At 44.3% G+C, this 27472-nt stretch overlaps 1 protein-coding gene across 1 annotated transcript in view; it reads right to left on the minus strand.

Annotated features, from left to right (window-relative positions):
- Positions 1-27472, minus strand: part of ZCCHC24 (zinc finger CCHC-type containing 24) — a 148813-nt gene that overhangs the window by 120617 nt on the left and 724 nt on the right. The window lies entirely within an intron of this gene.

Consider the following 27472-nt stretch of genomic DNA (forward strand, 5'->3'; position numbering starts at 1 on the left):
TTATCGAGGATAGCTTCAATTTTCTGGTACCTTTCCTATGGTAAAACGTGGTCCCTGCTTTACTTTTTTTGAGGAGATGATGAAAATGCCATTCTAAAATGTTAGCATGCAGAGAAGTTTGTTGTTCAGATTCTCTGACAAGCTGGAGTCACTTACAAGCTGCTCCCAGACACTCACAGGTTCCTTCACCCACTGCCTGGTTTTCACTAAACTCAGGGCCCAATCCAGCGCCAATGCTCCAAGGCAAGGGAACAAATGGGGGGAGGCCTTGTGGAGGCCTCCATAACTACCTTCCCACCACAGGATGCAGCATGTAGGATTGGGTCCCTTTGGAACAACTACAGCAGGGCTAGAAAGTTGGATAGGATTTGGCCCATAGTTAGCTATATCCAAATTGGCAAACAAAGGTTCGTGCTAATCGCGAGCCTAAGCCATGGTTTGCAATCCCACTTCAAATTAGTATCAAATTCTGCTTTGGAAGCAAGATTCTAATGATAATTAGACAATTTGGACATGATCACAATATATGATTAAGATTGAAACCAGATGTGAAGATGAGAACCAAAGAAGGGAGCACAGGAGCCAATAGGGACAGTGCAGATCTTCCAGCCCAGTTTGGTGTTATGTCTGAATTGAGCCATACTCTTATTCTGACATACCTTAGAGGAAAAGCGATGCATTTTGACCCTGGCGCACACACCCTTGTAAATGAAACAAAATGTTCACTTCTTTTCTTCCACCACCCTGCATAGCTTATTCAGAGAGTTAATGTTGCTGAAAATAACTCAGTCGCAGTTATTCTATAAGTACAACCAGTTTCACTATATGATTGAATATTCTCTTAATCCCCCTTAAGAGTTTAAAAAGAAAGAAAGACAATACTTTGGTCAACTTACAGGCAGCCCAATCCTAAGGTTCCCGGCGTCCACGGGAACAGCAGTGCCAAAGTGGCTACCGCTGTGTCCAGCAACCGCTGTGAAGCCACTGGGAGTCTTCTTGAGAGAAGGGGACAAAAGTCACCTTCCCCTGGGGAAAGCTCCAAGCCCCACAATGGGGTTTCTCAAGTCTGTGTCAGCTATTTTGCTGGTGTAGACTTGAGAGGCACCGTGTTGGGCTTTTCAGGCTGACGTGCAGTTCAGGATACGGTGAAGCAGAGCTAGGGCTCAGAGCTGGGAGCATTTAGAATTGGGCCCCAAGACAGCCAGTGCTGGATAAACTCTTGCAAAGTAACTATAACATTTAGTAGGACCTGTCCTGTGAATGGCAGGACACATTGCAACATACCTGGCAAGCACATGAATGATTTGGCTGGGGTGGGTTCTCAATACTTCTGTGTCCAGCATCAGTCCCCTGCTCCCGTGCCCTTATCACGCCTCCCATTTTATTTATTTATTTATTTATTTATTTATTTATTTATTTATTTATTTAAATTCTCCATCACCTTTCCCTACAAAGAGGCTCAATACAGGTCCAACCTTGTTATACATGGATGTGACGCAACACAAATGGCCACTGCAAATGATAAGGAATGTGCTGATCCCTGGAGAAGGGGAAAAATGCATCTCTTTAAAAATCACACTTTAAAAACCTGCTTTTCTTACTGTTGTAGAGAGACAGACATGCAAGTGATCGTTCCATTCTTCAGCTGAGCCAGGCAGAGGCAAGGGGTCCTTTGCATTTCTAATTGCTGATTGCCTCTCTACAACAGTAAGAAAAGCTGTTTTTAAATCAGTTCAGTTCAGTAAGACCTTTATTGGCATAAAATACAGAGAAAGAACAGAACAAGACAGGAATGTACAAAGACAACACAACATAAGCAAAAACATCAGTCACTGCCCAGAGTCCCAGGGCTCTGCCTGGCTATTACCCCAGATAAAAAGGAAGCAACATTATCCAGAATCTCAGGATCAGGAGTGGAAAGGAGAGACTGAAGCATGGTTGAATCCTCCCAGCCCTGCATCCTAGCTAGCAATGGACCTAGAAATTTCTTGCGTGACACAACATGTAGCGGGCAATAAAAAAAGGTATGCATTAAAGTCTCAACGCAGTCCCTACCACACTTGCATTTCCTCTCTAAGTAGGGGATACCGCTGAACCTGCCCGTTAACAAGGCTGATGGAAGAGCGTTACACCTTGCCAGTGTAAACGCTCTCCGGGCCTGTGGGCACACCAGGTGGTAAAAGAAGGAGGCCGGTTTCCCAAAACTGACTGGAATGTGAAGATGGAGTGGAGAACATGTGGTTCTGGCGGCACTAAACAGCTCTTGTTGTTCAATATCTAGAATTCTTCCTTTGACAATTCTGTAAGCTACATCACAACCAATCATACCTAACTCTTCAATGTCCAGCCCTATTGACTTAATTTTAGTTAGAAGATCAGTGATCTCAATAGGCAGGACTGGATCCGATAATAATTGTTGCATTAGATCAGAAGAGGTGGTGTTAAATAAAATCCTAAACCAAAATTTCAAAAGTCTTAACCATACAGTAGTCCTTAGTCGCATTAACCCCACCTCGAGACACAGGACCGAGTAGGGGTTTTTAAATCACAATTGTAAAGGGATGCATTTTTTAATTTTTTTTAAACTGCTTTTATTCAACACATTTTATGGTATCAGCAGGGAGTCTCAGAATCAAACTCCTTATTTCATTAGGAGCAATGGAGGGACAAGAAACCTGAAGTGGTTCTTTAAATCTATTTTTCCACTGTTTTTTACCCACAATTTTTTTTTATCCACTAGGGCAGGGGTTCTCAAACTAGGGTGTCGCAGTATCTCAGCCACAGGGCTTTGGACTCTGCGCCCTTAAGGGGCAGAATCATGTCTCTAAGGGGGGAACAGGGACTGGCATGTACTTACCAGTCCGTGCAGCAGCCTCCTGGGGGTGCTCTACAGGGCTCCTCTACAGGGCTCTACAGGACCTCTGCAGGGCTCCCTGAAGCTTAAAAATTGAAAGTGGAGCAATTGCGGTGGGGCATGATCACTTTCACTTTTTAAGCTTAGGGGAGCCCTGCGGAGGGTCGTGCAGGGCTCCCCACACCCCTGGGAGGCTGCTTCAGGGACTGGTAAGTAAATGCCAGTCCCTGCACCCCTCTTAGTAATGCAATCCTGGGGATCGTGTCACTGCCTCCCCCCCCCCGCCCCCTCAAGAACTTAAGAGTGGCTCAAACTCTGGGAGAGTTTGAGAATTGCTGCACTAGGGATATCCAGGCAGATAACGAGGGATGACCTGTACTATTACAAAACACTAGCAAGTGTAATGAAAAGATGTTCTACCTAGCAACTACTATTCTCTAACATAAAACTTTAAATGAAGTAGTGACAAACAGTTAAAACTGTCTTTAATTTTAGTTAACTAAAATTTCACTAAAATTACTTAAAAGTGTAAACCACTTCAATTGTCTTGCTGTTGTGATAGATTGCCCAAACATACTTGTTTAAACAATCCAAATCATTATTCTTATTTAAAAATCATAACCAATGACAGCTATTTAAACACAAAAAAAGGCATTTATTTCATTTTAAAAATGGTTTTAGAGAGTGGAGGGGTGTTGGTGAGTGGAAATGCCTTCAAACATTTTGCATTATGCTCTTGCATGTTTATAAAAATGGTCAAATAGTTTTATCTTTCTGTGCCAATTTTTAGCATAGCATACAGTTTTATGGCCAAAATTATAAGCCCCTCTGAAACTAAGGGGTTTCAATGGAAAGTATGACATCACCTGGACTTTAAACCAGGATAATAAAAGTAGGGTATGTTAACTGCTGCAGCCAAAAAATTTTCCTTTGGGAAGGGAGGAGGTATGGATTCCAGTTTCAACCAGCATTGGAAATACAAGACTAAGAACCAACAAGAATTAGTTTAGAGGTCATCTAATATCCCAACACTACATCAACAAATACGTTTTGGACTGGGTGGAGCAACATCATACAACATTAGGGCTATACCCCAAGCTATGGAGTTCCACTAGTTTTGCAAATTACCTAGAAAGTATAGTATGTTAGTACCCTTGTTGCCAAGTTGCATCACTGCATTATTCGACAAAGATATCATACAGTACAGAACATGTGAAGATGAGATCTTTCCAGTGGAGTCACTATGGTTTGCATCACCCAGCACGGGAGGCTAGGGTCTCACCCCTATGTTGGACCTCCTCCCATGCAGTTGGCAGGGCAACACCCCAGGCAATGGCCATGGTGATGTACCATTGCCTTGGCCCTGCTGGGGTTTTTTTTTTTTTGGCTATAACCTTTGATAGAATAGAGATATTTTCATGCAGTTTGTTTCATTTCATTCTGCATGAAATTGCACATTGAATGATATAACATGATGGTATTATTCAAAAATACCAAGTTTTAAAAGATTTTGGTGAGTAGTGGTGTCACACACACACAACCCTGTATGTGTCATCCAGCGCAGTCTGCACCACCCTAGCAATGACACTGGGTCTTTCCCACTGGAAATCTCTTCCCCAGGATGTCCACAAGGGTGGACATTTTCCGGAAGTGAGTCGGAACTCTCCTGTTTTGATACTGGGAATTACCAAATGCTCAGTATGTAGTATGAGGTTGAAATGCTTCTGCATAACTGCAGGATGCTTTTCTAAAATAAAGGACATTAGCAATCTTTGTGGTCTCTGGAGCTGCTTCCATTTTGGCTCTCTGTCCCCCTTTTGGTGCTTACGTATGGGTTGCAGAGTAAATAGCGGGCTTATGGAATCAACTTAGGAAATATCATCTGGGGTTTCGGGAGGCCAAAATGCTGAGGTGTGTCAAAAGAGGAAGAGAAACAAGGTGGTGTGTTGCCTAGAACATTCAGGGAACAAGAAGAGAAAGTGTAGATAAGCTTGGCTGTTCTAGCGAGAGAGACTTGCAGCCCAATCCTATCTAACTTTCCAGTGCCAATGCAGCCATGCCAATGGGGCATGTGCTACATCCTGCAGCGGAAGGTTAGTCACACAGGCCTCCTCAGGGCTGTACTGCAGCTGCATCAGTGCTGGAAAGTTGGTTAGGATTGGGCTGACAATGTTTTATGGGTTGTTGAGACTCACATAGCGTCGGTGAGAATGCCTAAACTCATAGAAGGTGTATGGAAACTTCAGGAAAAAAGAAGAACCCAAACCAAATGTGTAGGGAAGCTGAAATGAAGGAGACCAGTTAATGAGACACAGCCTTACAGGAACGTTCTAATTCTCATCCAGAGCTCTAAAGGGAGCTTTTTTCATCTGCTGAATGCAAAACAACCAGCTACTTATATGAAGAGGAGCCCTACACATGAGCAGTATACTAGGGACAAGAGTGGCCATTCACCATGCAAAAAACATTTTATGCATGCTCCCCCCCCACACACACACACAGACTTCCCATTCCTTATCACTGAACTGCTTGTAGATGAGATCTCCCAGCGTTACAGGCTAGTAACCTCCCTGACCTTTTTCAAAAGGGAGGTGCACACGTTAAAAACAGTTTGGCCCAACCATTTAAGTTGGCCTCTGTTTTCAAGCATAAAAATAACTACATAATGGCATGGGTGTTTGCCAGAGCAGCCAACACTGTGACGTTAGTGAAGGTGTGCAGGGACACAGAAAAGGAGTAAATACATTGTAAGTCCAGTACATTCATATTTGTCATCAGATTCTGCTCCGAGTCTAGGCATCCTGCAGGAGCACGCTGACCTATGGTTTGGAAAAAAAAAAAAAGGCAGAGGGAGAAAAAAAGCAGGGGCCAGTTTTCCTTTCATTTGCTGGGCCTTGAAATACTCCAAGTGAAAGAAAAAGAGCAGACATGAAGAAGCACTTCTTTTTGAAGAGAGACACACTTAAGAATGCTGTTTTGCCTCCTGCCGAGCTCCTCTGTGATTAAACGTTTGGCTATGCAACTTTCATGGCAATTCCATTTTAAGTTGCAGATGTGAAACCATTTTGTTTATATATTGCTGCAGTTCAGTCCAGCATGCTTGGCAGATGCAATAGCCAGAAGTTAAAAGAGATCAGGCTTGGAGGTCACTGTAGTGACATACATGGGCATTTGGCCTCATAGGTAGCCTTGGGGCTAAAAGATCTACAAGAGTAACTGACCCAGGTGAGAGATAGGTATTAATAGAGATAATCAGCGAGCTTTATTATTTTTTTGCTGATATGTTTCCTAGATGTTTATGTCTCTAACATTTGCTGCCTTATGTACTTAATAAACTAAAATCTCTTTTACCAAGTTGTTTCATTGTCTGTTTGGGACAAAGGTTCAGAATCCTGCCTAGCCGTTCAGCAAGCTACCAAGTGCTCATTGATGTCTAGTAACTTGAGGACTGCAGCTTTAATTGGAGAAAGAGCTGGGTGCCTGCAAGGGATAGAGTTACGCCTAGAGGGTCTCAGTGTCCCTGGACTGAGGCACTGGCACACACAGGGTGGTGGCAGTACTACTGAACAGGGGGCCCTTGAGGGCTTTAGGGTTTGAGAACTAAGAACTCTGAGCACCCCAAATCCCCCTTAAGTTTGCGACATGGTGTGTATCTGTAGTGACATAGGAAGTAGGAGGAATGCATGATCTGCCCAGCAAACACCAGAGGGGTGTCTCTGGAGTAAATATATCCATATGCAGAGAAACAGGGAGAACCCGAAAGTTGTTTGTGTTTCCAAAGATGTGATCCAGAATTTTACAAATCATGCTTTCATGAATGCATTTGCGGCATCTCTTTGCAATTATCCGTGGTACTGTCTGAATGAGCCAGGTCAGGTCTGATTACTTGAATAATCACTGAAAGTTATTTTAAAATAAACAGATAAATAAATTAGGTCTAATTTTCAAGTGAGGTTTATGAATTCTTGGAAGGGGAGTTTATTTTCTACCATAATATCTGTCAGAGGAATAGGCTCACTGCTCAATTAAATGGAAATTAATTGGTCTTTAGAAAAAAACAACAAAAAACATCTCCTCCTAATTCATACCTTGTGGAGACTAACAAAAACCACTTCAGCCAAACTGTGGCTCCATGCAGTGGCTGTAATGCATGTAATCAACTCACCATGTAGACTGGCACTCTCAGATGGAGCATCTCCAGACTCATGAAAATAGAATTGCCAACCAACCAGTCTTCTACTAGTCCAGCCAACCACTATCTGTCAAATACCCAGTACTTGTGTTTGAGAAGCAAGTAGACTTTGGATCTTGCCAGACTCTACCTAGAAGACAACATGGCCTACTTTTGACACATGGGCTCCACTCATAATGCAGCAGTGCCAACCTTGGTTCCACTCTACAGAACAGATTCTGGTCCCCTGGTTCTACATGTCCACCCAACCTACCGCTGCTCTCTGGCCTCAACTAGCAGACCAGCATTTTTGAAAAAACAAACAAACAAACAGACAACCTGCCACAATGTGGGCACCTTCCTTACAAGGAAAGGCTAGGGCGTCTGGGGCTCTTCAGCTGAGAAAAAAGGTGCCTGAGGGGGACATGATTGAGACATACAAAATTATGCACGGGAAGGATAGAGAGATGCCCTTTATACTCTCACATAACACCAGAACCAGAGGACACCAGCTAAAATTAAGTGTTGGGAGGGTTAGGACAGACAAAAGAAAATATTTCTTTACTCAGCATGTGGTTGGTCTGTGGAACTCCTTGCCACAGCATGTGGTGATGGCATCTGGCCTAGATGAATTTCAAAGGGGATTGGACAAATTTCTGGAGGAAAAATCCATTATGGGTTACAAGCTATGATGAGTAGGTGCAACCTCCTGATTTTAGAAATGGACTATGTCAGATGCAAGCGAGGGCACCAGGCTGCAGGTCTCTTGTTATCTGGTGTGCTTCCTGAGGTATTTGGTGGGCCACTGTGAGATACAGAAAGCTGAACTAGATGGGGCTTTGGCCTGATCCAGCGGGGCTGTTCTTATGTTAATGTGAAGAATATACAGGACTGCTACGGAGTGTTTGAATGTGGTAGTGGGAAGATCAATCTACACACCAAGATGCTTATATACTGCAACTGCAAGACACTCCACCAAATGAAAGTGCTTCCCTGCAACTTTCATGTGGCTGCTGTAATGTGTCAAAGCCTTAGGCCAGCAGTTTTCAAACTCTCAGAGAGTTTGAAAACCGCTGTAAGTCCTGGGGGAGGGAGGCAGCGGGGGCTGGCGGAAGGCAGAAGGCGCGATGTCCAGGATCGCACTGCTCAGGGGGCTGCAGGGGCTTGACTGCACGTACCTGAGTCTCCTGCAGCCTCCCAGGGGTGCGGGAAGCCCTGTGTGACCTCTTCCTGCAGGGCTCCCCATAGCTTCAGAAGTGAAAGTGGAGCAACTGTGGAAGTGGTTTAGCAGAAGCAGAGCGTGATTGCTCCACTTTCACTTCTGAAGCTGTGGGGAGCCCCGCAGAAGGTCACACAGGGTTCCCTGCACCCCTGGGAAGCTGCAGGAGGCTCAGGTACGTGCAGCCAAGCCCCTGCAGCCCCCTGGGCGGCGCAATCCTGGGGATCGTGCCCCTGCCTCCTCCCTGCCTCCTGGCTGCCCCCACCCCTTAAGGGGGCAGAGGCCAGGGCCCACAGGCTGGGGCATCACGATGCCCCAGTCTGAAAAGCCCTGCCTTAGGCTGAAATCCTGTACACACTTTCCTGGGAGTGAGCCCCACTGAACACAGTGGGACTTACTTTGGAGTAGACATGCCTAAGATAGTGCTGCTAAAAATTGCCCAGTCACCCTTAAAGAGTGATGGGGAGATGTTTCACTAGTCTAGATGTTATATTTTGTTGTTCTTTGTATGTTGCAAGGCATTTTAAGGATCTATTTCAGCCTAGAAGGTGGGGCATAAAGTCATCTATTAGTATTAATCTGGCAAACAGATAATTTGCCAGAAAATATCTGACAAAAATTATCTAGCAAAAATGTTTTATCTGGCGAACAGATAAACATCTGTTGCATAACATCAGATTTAACAGGAGTGGAAAAGAAAATTGTTTGAATTATAGATGTGGCAACATCTGCAGATATGTGAATTGAAGACAAAGAACATGAAAAGTAGCTGAGTACAACAGAGGCCTCACTAGGGTTTGCATCCCTTCGTGGGAGAGCTCATTGCGTCATCCCCAAGATAGACCTTCTCTCATACCAGACCATACAGAATAAATTAAAATATCATACACACAGCCTCAATGCATCACTGCATTACCTTTAACCCCTATTAGCTTTATTTATGTATTTATTTTAATACATACTAGCACAGGTCACCCAGCAAACCAGTAACCAACAAAAAACCAGTGGCCAACTTGATGACACTCATACTACTGAATAAGAATTCTAGTATTAGCTCTGATACACGGAAATGAGAGCTGACTTGTATTAACACCTGATTAGTTCCCTGCTGTGTGTGTCATAATAACACCTCACTGGTTCTTGGAACAATCAGTCTCACTGATCAGTTTTGAGTTAATGAAATCCACTTTTTGTTATACGAGGCAGTTGTGTTTTCCTTTTCTGGTTATTTGGCCATAACATTTGATAGAATGCAGACATTTCAACACAGTTCGTTTCATTGCATTCTGCATTATATTGTGCATGAATTGATATATAACATGATGGTGTTATTTGTAAATACCCAAGTTTTTACAATTTTGGCCAGTTGTGGTGTCCTGTGCCTGTGGTGACTGCTTGGAAAAACACCTGTAGGTTGGTATAAATGAAATTCCTAGGCATGAGCTGCAAACCTGGAACCTCTACCTGGAACTGCCTATATTCTACATAAATACCTCTTAACATCGTAGGCCCTTGGGAAGGACGATATTTAGAAAACAGTCATCACTAGGTGGGCTGTGATTAACAGCAATAATAAAATTATTTATTGCTAAATGTCTTTCCTCCTTCCCCAGAACATTCTTCTGCTGATCTTTGCAGATATACAGTGTGCATCAGCAAGCAAAAATGAAGTGACAGTCTGGAACTGGACAGGGGGGAATCCAGCCATCTACTTGAAATGGGCGGGAGGTCTTCCTAGTCAGTACCAGGTGCTGCAGTGTGCCTGTAAGTGGCCCCTCCCACTCGCCATCAGAGCCATTGGGGCAGTGATGGCAAGTGGGAGGGGCCACTGTAGTGCCTGCTGTACTTCCCGCACCACGCCCCCCCCCGACTATGCTATGGTTCCCAGCCAATGGATTTACTCTGAGAAAGCCTGTTGATGGAGCCCCTTGGTGTTGAACCAACCCAGTGGAAAATGCTCCAGCCAGTTTCCTCAAGTGGCAGGCTGGAGCACTCCCTGCCAGTAAAACTAGTCATGAATAAGCTGTAATGTTTACACATTAAGAAAGACTACGGCTGTAGGAGGATGCCAGCCTACTGTTGGAGACACTAGATTGGGGTCTGTCCCAGTCACCAGGTCTGCGATTTATCATTTTAAATGAAGGTCTTGAGATCAAACTACTGATTATGTGGGAGATCTGTGACTGATCTCCTGACTTTTTTCGTCTTTTTACTATAATGCAGTAATCACTGCATTAGAGGAGCTGCCAATTTGTTCAGAGTACTGGGAACAGGTTAACCCCTCCCCTGTGCACCATTTTCCTGATCAAAATCATACAATATATGAAACTGTTATTTGCCCGTGGGGGAAGAGGAAGGATGGGAATTGCAGGTACCTGAAAAATATGCAGAATGAAAATAAGAAAACAGCCTAGTGGGAAAGGGTTAAACACACACACACACACAAGGTTGGCAACCTTCAGTCTCGAAAGACTATGGTAGAAGCCTACAGCACCCAGTATTCCCAGGCAGTGTCCCATCCAAGTACTAACCAGGCCTGACCCTGCTTAGCTTCCAAGATCAGACAAGATTGAGCATGGAGCTGCATATCAGTTTGTTTTTTTTTAAAGTCAAGTGCTCAATCATGGATGTCCTGCACAGCATGTAGTTTGGACCTTGCTTTTTCATAGTAAAATCTGATACTGCATCATGAATTCTTCACTCCACACAAAGACATGGGGTGAATCTCATGAGATAATAGAACAATCTGATTGATACTACTAGTCCTCATTCATTTTAAGTACTCATTTTTCTTCAACACTATGAGAAATAAATCCAACACCAAACTGAAGTGGGGATGAGCCTGGTAAACAAGCTGTAAAATCAAGTGCACAAATGAAATCCAGGTGGAGCCTGCTGATGTCAATGTGGGTCCCCCAGATCCACGTGGTGCCAGACTTGGCCCCACCTGAACCCTTCGAAGGTGACTGGCACTGTGCTGCAGTTGTCTCCAGAGGGCTTTCTGAAGACTGCAGAGGCCACATGCATCCAGGCCTCTGCAGGCTTCAGAACGGCCCTTACAGCAAAAACATAAAAGCTACTTCTGGGGGTGCAAGGGGGCTGGAGGGGGTAGAGATGGCGGCAGGTTCTGCTGCCATATCCTGACCCTCCCCCCCTGGCCTGGGAGACCTGACACGGGTCTCCTCAATTCTGTGCCTGCTCAATAGTGGATCAATAGATCCAAAGAGACCCACTGGGGCTGGATCAACAGACCCAAAGAGACCCACTGGGGCTGCCTGGGTCTTACACCTGGTGCTGCTTCCCAGCCCTGCTGGATGCAGTGGTGGACATTTCAGCGCTGCTGCAGTTTGGGTGCTGGGAAGCATCGGACTGGGCTGTAAGTGACATTAGTACCATGTTAACAGAGGAAATGAATCACTTGACTTTGAATCTCCTGTCCGTCCTGGTGCAACATTAAGTTTCCTTTCATAGCTGAAACCCCCTTTTAACATCAATGGTATATGCTCAGTTTTACTACTATAGTAAAGAATATTTGCACAGAACTGAGAATTTTGGATAGTTCATCTTAGGGACACAACTCCTGTTTTTAATCAAAGCATCTGAATGATTTAAAATTCCTTCCTTGCACAGTAATGCCAAAATTACTACAGCTTGACAGGTGAGGCAAAAGTTTATAAGGGATGCAATGAGGAGGAGGCAAAGGGGCTTGTGGCCAAAAGTAGTCATACACAGCTTAATGGTGCCAAACTTAGGTTTTCAGGGTTTTTTTTTACTTGACTCAGAAACGGGAACATTAATGTCAGATTGGTGCTCTTATTCAGACCAGTGAAAAGTCCATCTTTATAGAGAAGATGAAGACACTTGAGGCTCATATCATATCTTGGAGCACCAAGATGTATTGTGCCTCCTGTATTGTGTTGTACAGGATTTCTGGCAACAGAGGCCAGGCTGACCAATGTCTGCAGCAGTGGCAGGTTTGCACCACTCCAATGTTATCCCCAAATAAGCATTATGCTTCTCCCATGACAGTGAATGGCTGCCATGGAAGTGGTGTGACAAGGCATGGTTGCACATGAGCCATGGTCCTTTTTCTCCTGCAGTTTATTGTAAAGTGGTAGGGTGGGAACAGGGTCCTCAAAGCCTGGCATTTTACAGAATCCACAGAGAAAGTGGTGGTAGGGGAAGTATTGGGGAACAGGGAGGAGTGGCACTTATGGGTGCAGTCACTCTGGAAAGGGGGGTTGGAACTGGAGGGCTGGCAGATCATCATGGGTCACCCAGTTGCGAAGCTGTGCTGTAAAATACTATGACTGTCAGCTCATTCCTAACCCCCCACCAGCCCCAGCATGCAGTGCCACTACTGGAGTGCACACTGCATGCTATGAAGATGGCCCACAGAGGTAAGTAAATCTTTTTCTTACTTACCTGCCCATAGGCCTCCTAGCCCCCACAAGGTCTCCTCAGACCTTCGCCATGGGACTCAAGGGGTATTTCAGGGCAGAAAAGGGGGGGATAAGATCTCAGCATGAGCCACTGCCTCTGTCCCTCACTCACCACCTGCCCAGCCCATTCCCTGCCCCAAACCGCCCCTGCTGCTAACCTACTTGCTTTAGAAGGGCATCTGGGAGCTGCTGCCATGCACACATGGTCTCTTTACATTTGTACCAGGAGTCCCAAAGTACACAATTACAGCTCAGCTTTCACACCAGCATCTCAGGGCTTCATGGTGGTGGATCGTGAGACCCACCACTGCAAGGCCCCCATAGGATTGAACTGCAAGAAGATCCTACTGGAATATGCAAAAATGTTTTATCAGACTGTCTCTTTCTCTAAAGTTTTGTACTGTACTCTGAGTAGTAGATTTGGCAAGCTACTCACCAGAGGCCAGTGGCCGATGGTGAGGTGAGGTTAAAGAAACAATGAGGCAAAGGAAAAGAGGCCCAAACAGATTGCTTTCTGCTCTCATGGGCCACAATCCAGTGAATCCCTGGTGGGTGTGCACCAAGAGTTCACAGAATTTTTAAAAAGAATTTTGCCTGAGCAGCCTTTCAATCTTGCCAACAATTTTTAAGCTTCCCTGTGGATTATCAATGGCAAGTTAGCTAGAGTGAGAATAGGAAGGAAAGAAATGCACTGTCCCAAAAGTATCCTAATGCCTCACTGGACTGACGCCTAACTTCATGGGTAGACAGTGCTCTAGAACAGCTCTCATTCATTTCAGCAGAACTTGCACCAGAGAACATCACTGTGTGTCTGGTATTCCTCCCTACCCCCCAAGTTCTGTCTCCTATTTTTCCACATAATTTCCAGCTCTGTCTCTGCTGCTCAGTTGAGTGATGCCGGCAATCTCACGGCCCAATCCTGAACAGTGCATGCCAGCTCACTGCCAGTGCACATGTTGCAAATGTGGCGTAAGGCACATTTGTGAGCCCTTACCGTGGCTCCAGTGCGGAGTTAGCCCAGCACAAGCACACTCTGGGCCAGCTCTGGCACTGGCCCCGTGTTCTGCCACCCAGCAGTCACCCAGATCGCCGGGCAGAGGAGAAGTGAGTGGGAGTGTGGAGGGAGGCATTCCGGGGGTAGGGGGAGGCAGGCAGAGGGCAGGGAGGAGACATGGCAGGAGAAGGGAGGGAATGGTGGAGCACTGCTCCACCAGATCCTGTGCCCTGGTTCGGGCCATGCGGCCTGACACAAGACTCTTCGATTCTGTGCCAACTCGAGAGCTGCCACATAATCAAGTAGCCCCATTGCAGGGCTATTTCCCTTACTCAGGGGAAGAGGATGAAAGTGCACCTTTTCCTGAGTAGGCGGCAGCAGTTGACTGGGGTGCGTTGAACGCTGCAGCTGCCATTTTAGTGCTGCAGCAGCCCCGCGCTCAAGGCAGCTCAGGATTGGGCTGTAAGGCAGCAAATGTTGGAGTCAAACTAGTCAATCACTTCGCTTAATCCAAATTTACCAACATGGTGGGACCAGATTTGTATTTTCTGCATCAGGCACTAAAAAGCATCGGACCATCTTCTATCTGTATCTCAGCTGATACTGAACTGATTGATATCAATTACAGTATGTTCAAGTCTGAGTTTAATAAATACCTTACTGATGTCCTAGGATCCATTCCATACTACAGTAATATCTTGTTATTTACATACCTTTGGACAGAGCTGCTTTTGTTTTAAAAAATTTTTTTTATAGAAAAGAACATTTATTCATTTTGATTTGCTCTCCAAACTGATCTTCTTGCTTTTTTTTTTTTAATTGCACAATAGACTTTTGTGCCTCAAACAGCTGTATTCATCAAGGTTTTTTCAGAAGGCAGCGATTGTCATAGGGGAAGTCCAAAGGACAAAAAATATTGGTTAAACACAAGAGCATTTTGTGAATGCTGGTGCTTTTTGCTTTTAGTTCTCCTGTCCAGTTTCTTTGGTCAGCATGCAAGTCACATCCACAGGCACTACCATGCAGTCCTGCAAATCCCATTTAACAGCAACTCTTCAGAGGCTGCCTGCTCCCCCCCACCCCCCACAACAATCCCTCTTTCTTGCAGTGTCTTTCACTTGCACAGCAACCTGTTTCAAGCTTGCTAATTTTAATCCCTCAACCTGTTGCTATTTTTTGCTCCTCGTTCAGTCAGTTTCCAAATATTGTACCTCGCGATGTGTCAGTCATAGTCACTCTTCATACTCAGGCCAAGCCAGCACTGGACAAAATTGGAAGGCTCAAAAAAAATACCAGGCAAAGCAACAACACACTAAAAAAAAAAAAAAAAAAAAAGAACAGCCACAGTCCAGTTCATCTGTGGAGGAAGTGCTCTGAATGGCAAAGTCCATGGAGCTTGAAAAATGCATAGTGCTACTCCCACGATCAGCAATTTCCCACATTCTGAAAGGGGGGGGGGCAGGAAGATCGCACGCACACACTATTCCTTGTTCCAGACCAGGGGAGGGAGCCATAGCTTGGTGGCAGAGCATGTGCTTTGCATACAGAAGATGCCAGGTTCAATCCCCAGTCTCACCCGTTTAACAGGATCTCAGGTAGCAAGGCTGAGAAAGTCCCTTCTTTGCCTATGGCTTTGAAAAGCTTCTGCCAGTCAGCATAACTACTGCCTTGGGTAGACCAATGAGATCTAACTCCATTAAAAGTTGCACACTAATTTATTTTCTACACATATGTTACCAGTCGTGATTTCATGCCAATACTAATACAATACTAATTATGGGGAGAGGCCACAGATGAGGAGATCTGCTTTGCATGCAGAAGGGTCCCTGGATCAATCTGTGGCGTCAGAGTCAGTTTTTGTCATTGGACAACTGCTGAGGAGTCAGGGCCCCCAGAAGAGCACACTGCTTATCTCTGAGACCTTTGTCTGGTGGTGACGGTGGTGGTGGCGGTGGTGGATAAACAACACTGCCTTGGCCAAGAGAGTTACCTCATTGTTTCCGGTCACCCATCCCACCACCCAGAAGAGGCTCTTCACAGACCTTGGGGCAATTCAAGGTAGAAGGGGTCTATGAACAGAAGTTTGATGAAAGCTCCTGAAAGCTGGAAATGGATGACCAGGTCCATCAACACCATTGCTTGTGAGTGTTCTCCTAGCCATGGAGCTGAGCTAGCAACACAAATGCCTTCTGAAGCCACTATATTAAAGGGTGCCAAAGAAATATTCTGTGGTATGAATGCCAACATAGGCAAATGAAAGTATTTCACTTGTGGGAGTTCAGCCAGCTGCCACTCCCTAGCCCAATATGCAGCCCTGTCCTGGGGAGTTCCATAGCTGCTAGCTTGGTCCATTTTGAGAGCCAGGGCCCACCCATGTAATCAGCACTATGACATCACTGTGCAGCGTGGATGGGATGCTTTCCCAGCAAGCTTGCTTATTCTGTCTGGTGTCATCATCACATTCCACATGTGGGCAGGCGTTGTGCTAAAAATGGACAGGGTCAATAGCGAAAGAACACCTTGGGCCAGAGGCACCTGTTTGTGGTGGGGGAAGGGATGCCAGTTGTAGGAATGGCTGAGGCGTCTTGCAAATCATCTTTGGAGAAGATTTTTTCCTCTTTTTAGTTTGATGGGGAAGATAAACCCATGGCCTAGCTCAGCCAGCGGTAACGTCTTTGCAAACTGCTTCATGAGCTGAAGCTATTCCCACAGAGTTGCAGGGTTGTCCCATTTCCAACTTTCACATTTGCTACAGATCTGGCCCACCCATCTGATGTCATTTTAAATGTTATCCTGAAATGGTAATGGGAATAAAATAACATTACAGCCAAATACCTCCCCTCCCCATCACCAATCAATCAAATTTTCTCAAATGGGTTTTTTCCTTGACGTTCAGGCATGCTGGGACTCTTCTCAGTTAAAAAGCAGTAAGTAAATTTATTTGCATTTATATCATACTTTACTTGATCTCAGTAATCCTTGCCATAACGGTATAACACCAGCCAGTATTTATAATCCCCATATTGCAGCTGAGGGGTGGGAATCTCAGAGAGAAGCTTGCCTGATGTTACTAGTTAGTTCATGGCAAGGGCAAGACTTGAAGGCAAATGCCTATTGCAAATGCTTACAGTCCAATCCTATGTACATTTACTAAACAATAAATCACACTGTGTTCAATGGGGTATACTCTCAAGTAGAGCCAGCAGGAGAAGTTATTTCTTCTCAAACAGCCAAATGTTCACTATATAATCCAGTGGTTCTCAAACTTTTCTGGCCCACGGCTCCCCTGATCCTTGTAGCCATTGGCCACGGCTCCCCATTACATCACCTCACCTCAGTTACCCCCAAAATGGGGATGAAGGTGTTATAATTATACACTAGAAACAAAAAACAGCTGCCAGCACTCTGAGGCTGCAATCCTAACCACACTTACCTGAGAGTAAGCCCCATTGAACAAAATAGGACTTACTTCTAAGTAGACCTGGTTAGGATTGTCCCGAGTTTGTTAGCAGCACACCTGGAGGGTTTTGGAAAGGGGGGGGAAGAAGTGATGAATTTGCTGGGGGAGGGGATGATTTTGTTTTGTATGTATCTGCTAATTGCAAACTGATGTGAAACTGAGATCCAGAGACTGTTTGGCTGCAATCCTAACCTCACTTTCCTGGGAGTAAGTCCCATTGAACACAATAGGACTTACTTCTGAGTAGACCTAGCTAGGATTGTGCCTTTGTCCTATAATAGCAACCAACATGGGAAGTGCCCCCCCTCCAAAAGGAGGCAGGAGGAAAAAGGGGGATGGCGGAAAAGGAATGGGGATTTTTATTTTTTAATCCATTTTTGGAGACAAAGTTTGACTGATCAAGAGCGGCTTTTTTCCTTTTTTGGAGGGGGAGGAAAAAGAAAGGTGAAGATCCTTGGTTAAGCTGACACAGACCCCCAAGCCTATGTAGGTCTACTCAGAAGTAAGCCCCATTTGAGTCAATGGGGCTTACTCCCAGGAAACTGTGGCTAGGATTGCAGCCACACAGAGCAAGATTACAAGTCACCCCCAAAGTAGATGGGGCATGCTCATACATATACACCACAACATGCAGATGCCATCCCTATTCCCCCACAGGCAAGATGGAGGAATGCAGGCTGTGGCATTTGGACCCCCCCACCCCAGAGCAGGTTGGGCTCCTTTCTTCCCAAGTGGAGGAAAGTGCCCTCCCAATTTGAAGCCTGCCAGGATCATGCCCTGTGCTGATGAGATGCAGTACCTCCGCCACTGCCCAGCCAGCCTTCTCTCCCACCTCCCGCCACCATGTTTCACACTCCCTCCCCACCTATACTGCCCCACCCACCTCATTCACAGCAGATAACAACTGCAGATAATGCACAGGCAGGTAGAATATAGTAAAGACAGTAATAGCAAATAAAATAAAATCACATACACAGTGTATTCCTGAGCTACCAAGGCAATCTAGGAGATATGGTTACTTTCATTTATCCTTCTGCAAAGTTAAATGAAATAAACCACAATTCTATGAACACTGTGACTGCTTAAATTCTAATGGATTCAATAACTGCATTCATATATACTGCCAAACCATGTATATAAATGAGCTTGCAGGAGCTCAGACTTGAGGGCTCTCTCCTCCCTCTCTCTTCTGACCCAGTAATTCCCGACCATCTGATTCTGGTTTGCGACAAACCAGATTGCTATCAAATAATGTTATATATATATATATATATATATATATATATATATATATATATATATATATATATATATATATATATATATAGTAATAATATATTACAATATATTATAATATTATATTATATAATTATATTATATATATTATAATATTATATTATACAATTTATTATAATTATATTTATTTATAAATAAATTATAATATTTATTATAATTATAATATTATATTATAAAATTATATTATATTGTATTGTATATTATATTGTATATTGTATATTATATTATATTGTATAATATATTATATAATGTAATACACACACACACACACACACACACACACACACAGAGTTTGATCAACAGGATGTTTGGTGCAACTCAGGAACGGGTGGCAGAGAATCTCTGCACACAATAGGGCGGAGGCAGACCAGAGCGCCTCCAGGTTCACTCATTTAACACCAAATCATGGTGACATCTAAATTCAAAGGGTCAATTTAGACATCATGCCAAACCATGGTTAAGGAAGCTTGATTATTACTTGGTGTGTAGTCTGAACTGACAGGTCATCATCTCGACCATTGCTCTGCCTCCAGTGGCCATTACAGATAGCAGTGCCAAGGAGATGGAAAATGCAAGCAGACAGGGAGCTCTAAATCATAGTTTGCTGAGCCTATAAAAATCAAAAGCAGCTTTAAACCATGGTTTGCCTATTGTATGTTCAGAATCTCAAGCCATGGTTTTGTGTGGTGTCCGAATTGAGCTATGAGATCTAAGCAGCCTAGAATTACAGCCATTCTTTCAACAACTTATCTATGATTTTTAGGTTCTGTTTTGAACTTTGTTAAAAGGGTTGCATCCAAAACCTTTAGAAGCTCATGAAGACCAGAACCTTCTGTAAGATGCTTGTGGTTGAATTATTACAATACATCTTACAATACATCTTACAATACATCTGAACACAGAATGCCAGATGCATTCAATGTCAACAATGTCAGAATGCCAGATGCAAGGGAGGGCACCAGGATGAGGTCTCTTGTTATCTGGTGTGCTCCCTGGGGCATTTGGTGGGCCGCTGTGAGATACAGGAAGCTGGACTAGGTGGGCCTATGGCCTGATCCAGTGGGGCTGTTCTTATGTTCTTATGTTCTTACCTTTATTTATTTATATCCTGCTTTCCAACCCTCACGGGGGGGGGGGGTGTGACACGCCCTGGGGGGAGGTCACGCTAACATCGTGGGGTTAGGAGCTACTGCATCATGCCACACACCATTGGATGTGGAATGTCCAGCGGAGTGCAGTGCGAAAAATAAAAATGAAATCACTCCTTTCATTCAAAAGTTATGGCCAAAAAACCAGAAGGAAAAAATGCGTTTACTCGGAAGTAGGCGTACTTGCCATTGTCGGAAAGGGCAGGCTGAGAGGAATCCAACAACACCATAATGGTCCCGATCCAATGAGTGCAGCCCCCCCAAAACACCCTAGAAGCTCCCCCCAGCTGCAGGTCTGAGCCTGAGCCCAAAACGAAGCCACATGACTGCGTTTACTTGCGAGTAGGCGGACTTGCCTTAGTTGAGGCAGGCTGAGAGGCTCCAAGGACGTCAGAATGGTCCTCATCCAACGAGTGCAGCCCCCAAAAACACATGAGAAGGAGGTTCCTCCCTCCCAGTCTATGGGAGCCCTATGGAAAGCAAAGCAGCCTCATATCACATTTACTCATGAGTAGGCAGATGTGCCTTGGCTGGTGGTCAGGCCAGGCAAAGGGGATTGTGAGGGCACCAGAAGGGTCCTGATCTGATGGAGCTGGAGTGCAACAGAAGGCAGCCTCCCCCCCCCCCCCAAACAAGAACAAAAAAGAGGCTTGAATGGTAAGGGGAAAGTTTTCTGTTTTGCACTTGCAGAGCCAGGTGGGTCTTTATCTGGATATGCCTGAAATGGAAGAACTTTAAACTGGGCACTGGGAGGGCAGGAAATCTCACTGATTCTTTTTGGGGGGGTTGTTATTGCAGGCAGACTACAGAGTAAGCTCCATTGACCACTATGGGACTCACTTCTGAGTAGATTCACTTGGTGGAACAGGACTGGCTCCCCCTTATTTAAATATATTATTTTAATTTAATTATTTATAATTATTTGTTTTAATTTGCTTGATGATGTCACTTCCAATGGGTCCTGGACAGATTGTCATTCTAAAAAGTGGGATCCAATCCTAAAAGTTTTGAGAACTGCTGCAATAAGGTGCTAGTAAGTTGACGTGTGTGTGTGTGAGAGAGAGAGGGGGGGGGGAGAGAGAGAGACTCTACAAGTTTTCAAAATCACTAAAATCAGAATTTGGAGGAATAATACCATCATGTTATATATCAATCAATGTGTAATTTCATGCAGAATGCAATGAAACAAACCACATTGAAATACCTGTGTTCTAACAAAAGGTGCAGCCAAAAATACCGGTGGGGGTGGGGTGATGGTACATCACCAAGCCCACCTGGGGCGCTGTCCCACCCACTGCATGGGGTGATGTGCAGGCCTCCCGCACCGGGTGACGTGAATCCTATTGACGCCACTGGCTCACATGATAACAATATTTGACAGTACAATAACAAATCAATAAAACAAGTTTAAAAAAAAATCAAAAACAAAGCAGCACATAAAATAATAATCTATATCTAACCAACAAAACAGGGGCAAAATCAATCCCCTTAGGAGGCAGAAAAGCAGAAGAAAACCAAAGATTTGGCAGAAGATAAATGTTTTCACCCCAGCAGGGATGGAGCTGTTCTAAGCTTAATTGGGAGCAGTGGCTTCTCTAGGGTTTGTGTCACCTGGTGCAGGAGGCCAGTACATCATCCCTATGATGGGCTTCCTCCCATGAAGTGGATGGGGCAACACCCCAGGTGGTGGGCATGATGTTGCACCATTGCCCTGTCCCACTGTTGTTTTTTTTACTATACCTTTTGATAGAACAGAGATATTTCATTGCAATTTGTTTCACTGCATCCTGCATGAAATTCCACATTGAATGATATACAACATGATGGCATTATTTGAAAATATCAAGATTTTAAACATTTTGACAAGTCGTGATGTCACCCACCTGTGCATGTCACCCAGTGTGGCCTGCACCCCCCTAGCAATGCCACTGATTGGGACTGAGTTTCACATACCACCTGCCATAAAGGAAAAGGCCCTGTCATGAGTCACCCCAGACAACAATTCTCACAACAGGGAAATCCAATATGACCTCATGGGACAGGCACTCAGATAGGGAGAGATGGTCTGTAGTGATAATTTTCTCCCTTGCTTTTGATATGAAAACCTAAGGCAGTGGTTCCCAAACTGTGTGTCAGGACCCACTGGTGGGTTGTGACATGATGTGTTTTTTTGTCAAAGGGTGATAGAAAACTCAGATAACTGCCTCAAGAAGTTGGCTGAAGCTGTTTCTCGGTGTAGGAGGCAACATGGCCAGAATGAAGACCAGACAGAAAAAGATCCACCTAGAAAGTAGTGTGTTCTTGAAAGACAGAACTTCTTTATTTATTGTTAAAAACAAACAAACAAAAAAAAACAACTTTCAGGGGTTTAGAGAAACCCTGCCCATGTAAACCACCTTGAATAAAGTCAAAGGAACAATTCAATGGCCAGAAAGATGGTATATAAATACCAGTAATATTATCAGTATTATTAACATACTCTGGATCTATTCAGGATACAATCTTGTATACACTTGAAAGTTACTCCCATTGAAATCAAAGGGGCCTGCTTTCAAATACATATGATAGGATGTGAAACAGGGAGTGTGAGGGTAAACAGAGAAATCTTCCATAAGAGGAAGCAAAAAGTGGTGGAGAAAGAAGAAAGCAGGAAGAAAATCCTTGACTAGAAAGCATTTCCAAATGTAGCCTGTCCCTAGGAGATATGTCCACAGATGCATGCAGGCATTTGATGAGCTTTTATTTGCACTGCAAGGGAAAAAATAGCACTACTGTTTTTGGTATGAAATTTATTCTAAAGACAGTGAGACTTCACACCAACTGTATTGGAGGAGGGTTGCACTAGAAGAATCTCCACCGTAATAAGCAGCTGCAAGACACATGACTTAAAAGAGGAACACCAAAAAATATCCAAACTGGGATCAACGCGTATACAGTTCCTTTTCTGAAAGTGGCATGACTCTAAATTGCCATTTTTAAAACAGGTAATGGAATTACAGTGATGAGCATTCCGAAGTACTCAAATCAAGTTCCTGGACTGGCAGTAATAGGCTAGTTAAACAATTTGCACTGGAGAATAAGCATTTAGGGTGGCTGCAACAGCCATCAGGCTAGTGTGATATACCAATCTGTACTGCTGAACTGGCAATGCAAACTCCTACCATCAAACACTACCACTGCAGTCTTGTAAGTAAATCCACAAAATTTAGTAGCACACAAAAAGATTGCTAATCTGTCTGCTCCCACATGCCTATATTAGTCAACTCAACAACCTTTAATGGCATAATCTATATTAGTCACTTGTTGCCCAAAGTTTTTTTTAAACTCACTATTGTAAAGCATCTTTGCCTAATCAGCTGAAATTCACTCTTATACATCTTGAGAAATTTACAAGCCTGCACTATTGATTGGCACCAATATGCCAATAAAAACCACTGTCAACTGATATCACAGCGATGTCAAGCACCCAATTCTTGGACCGGATTGCGTTTGACAGATGGGGCGGCATGATAGAGGTGTCACAGATTGATGCATAATTAGAGCATCTCTAAATGCATTCTGGTTACATAAGCAGAAGCATCATTTCATGGGGCAAAAAGTATGGGCTGTGCAGAGAGCAGATTCACAGCAAGGTTCAAAGGTCAGCCTTTGAATATACTGTATTCATTCTGAGTGGCCCGCTTGGAGGCAGGCTGTGCAGCATTGGAAGGCTCTTCCAGTTTGAAGAGACACTTGGCCAACAGACTGAGGCAAAGAGGCAAAGAAGGAAGGCCCATAGCCAGGGAGACACACCAGGGACACACTATGCTTGCTCCCAGTGTGGAAGGGATTGTCACTCCCGAATTGGCCTTTTCAGCCACACTAGACACTGTTCCAGAACCACCATTCAGAGCGCGATACCATAGTCTTTCGAGACTGAAGGTTGCCAACTATAACTATAATTCATTATTATAAGCAAAAAATTAAAAAAAGCAGTGTAACAAAACGGCTGTTTTCTTTTTTATCTCACATTAATTATAGTAAGGTTCTCCACATAGTCGTGCTTTTTTCATTTTCTGAACCAATGAGATTTATGCCTTCAGCATGCATCCCTAGTAGACAGGCCCATTTAACTGTTTATGGCAGTGATTTTCAATCTTTTTCATCTCAAGGGACACTGACAAGATGCTAATGTTGTCAAAGCACACAATCACTTTTTTGACAATTGACAAGGCACACCACATGGCAGGTGGGGGGCTCACATCCCCCAATGGCCCTACTAACAAATGACCCCCCAAATCCTGCAGCACACCTGTGGGTCATTTGTGGCACACCAATGTGCCACGGCACACTGGTTGAAAATTGCTGGTTTATAGTAATAGTCATTCAGTATATAAAGCCAGCGAGATGTCCAGAAATATAGCTGTCCTGAAGAATAATCATGTAGTCTGACCCTCCTTCATGGTGTCCCTGGCACAATGCTATGTAATGGGGCAAAAGTTGCCATAACTCTTGCAAGTCACTCTACATACCATCACAGTTGTGCATGTCCAAAAGGCAACTAAATCTATATGCTTTGACTTAACCAATTTGCAGATCTTGCTATAAGGGTGCACAATGTGAATAGCTATGGTGTAACTTTCTTTGTTTGCTTGGTGTTCATAAGTACACTGCAAAATATAAAACAATCCTCTTTTACCTCCGGTTTCAAACTCCTTCCCCTACTGATTTCCCAAAAAAGTACATCAAAGTTCTTTATTTGTGAAAGACTCACAGCCCAATCCTGAGCTGCCCAGGACACAGGACTGCAGCAGCGCCAAAAATGTCTGCCGCTGCATCTTGTCCACTCTCGGAAGCCATCGACAGCTCTTCTGGAAAAGGGGACTTTTGTCCCCTTCCCCCAGGTAAAGCAAGTAGCCCCGCAATGGGGCTACTCGATTCTCTGCCAACCAAATGGTCGGCAGAGAATCAAGAGCCTCCATATCAGGCAGTGAGCCTGACACAGAGGTTCTGGATTGAGTGAAGCTCCACCAGTCCTGCCACCCTCCCTCCCTGCCCCCACTTACCTCAGTGCTGCTTGGCGGTCTGCACGACTGTTGAGCGATGGCGCTCCGGCAGCCACCCAGCGCTAGCCCAGCACCAACCAACGCTGGGCTACCACCAGTGCTCGCCCAGCAGTAGGCCCACAAGCGTGCCTTACAGCACGTTTGCAACAGTGCATGCCAGCGGTAAGCCAGCACGCACTGTTCAGGACTGGGCAGTCATACTAATAACTGCTTTACTAAATAAGATCCACTGCAGATACAAGTGATACATGAGAGAGCTTCTGGGCCACCTACTCCATGATTTGTACATTCTTTTAAGTGTACTTGCACCAGGTTTTTAAAGGTAATTGATAGTCATGTGGGATCATGGATTTCCAATCAAAACTGTGATATTTGTGTCAGCCATGAACAGAAATGATTTACCTGAAATGCATGTTTAGTCCTCCATCCTCCACGTTTGTTTTTTTCTCCTTAGAGTTGCACACATTTGGGAGCAGGCTTTTTCAAAACTTGGAGGTGCCTCTTTGATCACAGTTTACAGGGAAAAGGGCAGAAGAAAAAGTACAGTGGAGGAAGGGAGCCCTAATTCTGAACTGCACTGATGTTGTACCTTAGTGGAAATTTGAAAAGAGAGGAGGAAAGAATATTTCACATTCAGCAAAGGGATCACAATAACAGAAGCTTTCCTGGCACTGGCTTTGCCTTCCTGAGGATATCCCCCACACCTCCCACACAAAGTGTCTTTTCCCATAAAGAAAATGTATATGCAGTAACGGCAGATGGGCATCTCCTTTTCTTCCATGTTTGTGATAATGTACCTGGAAATCTACTCAATAACCGTGTCCTTCTCTCTCACCTTCCTCCAGTGGCATAGCTAATGAAAGTGTAGCCTGGTGCCAAGCGCTAAATGATGCCCTAGAAATTATGTCACACCCAGACTTTTAAAAAAGTGAAAAATGGGGCAATGGCATAGCTAAAGCATCTGCTACCCGGGGTCAAGGAAGATTTAGCAGCCCCCGCTCCATGATAAAATAAAATTTAATTTATTAGATAAATAAATAGTTTTGGTCATAACTTTTGATAGAATACAGATATTTCAATGTGGTTTGTTTCATTGCATTCTGCATTAAATTACCTTTCCAATGATAGATAACATGATGATATTATTCATACATACCAAAGTTTTCACAACTTTGGCCACCAGTGTCAAGTTCAGCTCGTTTCTCCCCCTCCCAGAGTTTGTAGCCTAGTACAATTGTTACCCCCTACACCTCCTTAGCTACACCACTGTCTTCCTCCATGTCCCCTAATCCCCAAGTACTGTTATGATTTTTGTTTGCTTTCTTGTAAATGGTCATGTGTATGCTTCAGTGCATAGACACACTGGAAGTTTAAAGAAGCAAGAAACTGACACAGCACTTGAGAGATGAATTTGACGCAAGTCCTTGCCTTGCTGGGGCAGAGGGGGCAAGTGGACAGGTAATGCAGAAAGGTGAAGTTGCATGTGACACTGGCCATTCTAGTCCAGCATCCAGGCTAGGCAAGTGGGGAAGTGTTTGCTAGCTGTATGGACTCTTAAACCAGAAAAGGTTTAACTTGTAAATTCTGGCAGTGAACATTAATTTAAGCAGGAGAAGATTCCCAAGGGTCAACTTAAGTGTTTAAAAGTCTGCGTGCAATTTCAGGCCAAGTCTAAAAAAACTACTTGAGAACTTTGAGCACAATCCGAACCAAATTTCCAGCACTGGCATAGCTGTGCCAGTGGGGCATGTGCTGCATCCTACAGTTGGGGGGGGCAGTCATAAATAAATAAATGTTAGGCAATGTTTGTTCCTTTATGGCAGAGTTGCATTGCACTTATGTCGGTGCTGGAAAGTGGGTTAGGATTGCACCCTTTGTTATTCTTTGCTATTCTTATTTTGAATACAGTTCCAGCAGTGTCCAGTACATGACAATGCACAGAAGTACTTAAGGAAAGACAATCTTCTGGTTCCAAAGTATTTGCTATGTAAATGTGCTGTGTGTACATGTACTCTGCATGTGTGTGAGTGTGTGTGTGTGTGAGAGAGAGAGAACTCATGTGGGCAAGTATGCATGGGGAGAAAAACAGAGAGAAGAAAGAAGGTAGGGACATTAAAAACTTTTCAGATTTTATGGAAAATCCTTAGTAGTCCTTTAGGCTGCTGGTCTACCATACTGGAGAGAGTCCTGCACTGTCAGTTTAATCCTGTTTATTTTTAAAGTGATTGCACTGAACTCCATTACTGATTTGAAACTGTAAAAGTTTTTCTCATGTCTTCACTGCTCCCAAGATAAATTATGTGCCAATATTTATTTGGCTGAATTTGGGGATATAGCTAAGCAACTCAGCCAGCGTCACTCTGATTAGCTGAAGTAATCATTTACCACAATGTCAACAAGAACTGAGCCCCCAACGCACTCCCAAAAGTGTGCGCCAGGAGGAAGGATGGTCTCCAGATGCAAACTGCAGCTGTACTCCAGTCCCCCTGTAGCTACCAAAGCAATCCCCCCTAACTAAAAAAAAATACTTTCACACATCTAAATAGGAAACTGAAATCCAGTTTGTTACAACGTGGGGGCACATTCCAATAGGGATACATTGTTCAGATTGCGTCATCATTTATAACAGTGACATCACAAAGCAAGATGTTAAATACAATTCTCTCCCAAAGTTTCTCTGGGGGCACACTGGAAACCGAGGCAAAGCAGTAGGGGGTTGAACATCCTGCAGGATTACAGGGAAGATCTCTTTTGCACAGAAACGTCTCTGCAGAGACCCACCCACCCAGCCAGCTAGCTAGCCAGGCAGCCACCCACCCAACCCTTTTGCATAAATCTTCTAA

This window comes from Tiliqua scincoides, chromosome 3 (genome assembly GCF_035046505.1).
Source record: "Tiliqua scincoides isolate rTilSci1 chromosome 3, rTilSci1.hap2, whole genome shotgun sequence".
In the NCBI taxonomy this organism is placed as follows: domain Eukaryota; kingdom Metazoa; phylum Chordata; class Lepidosauria; order Squamata; family Scincidae; genus Tiliqua; species Tiliqua scincoides.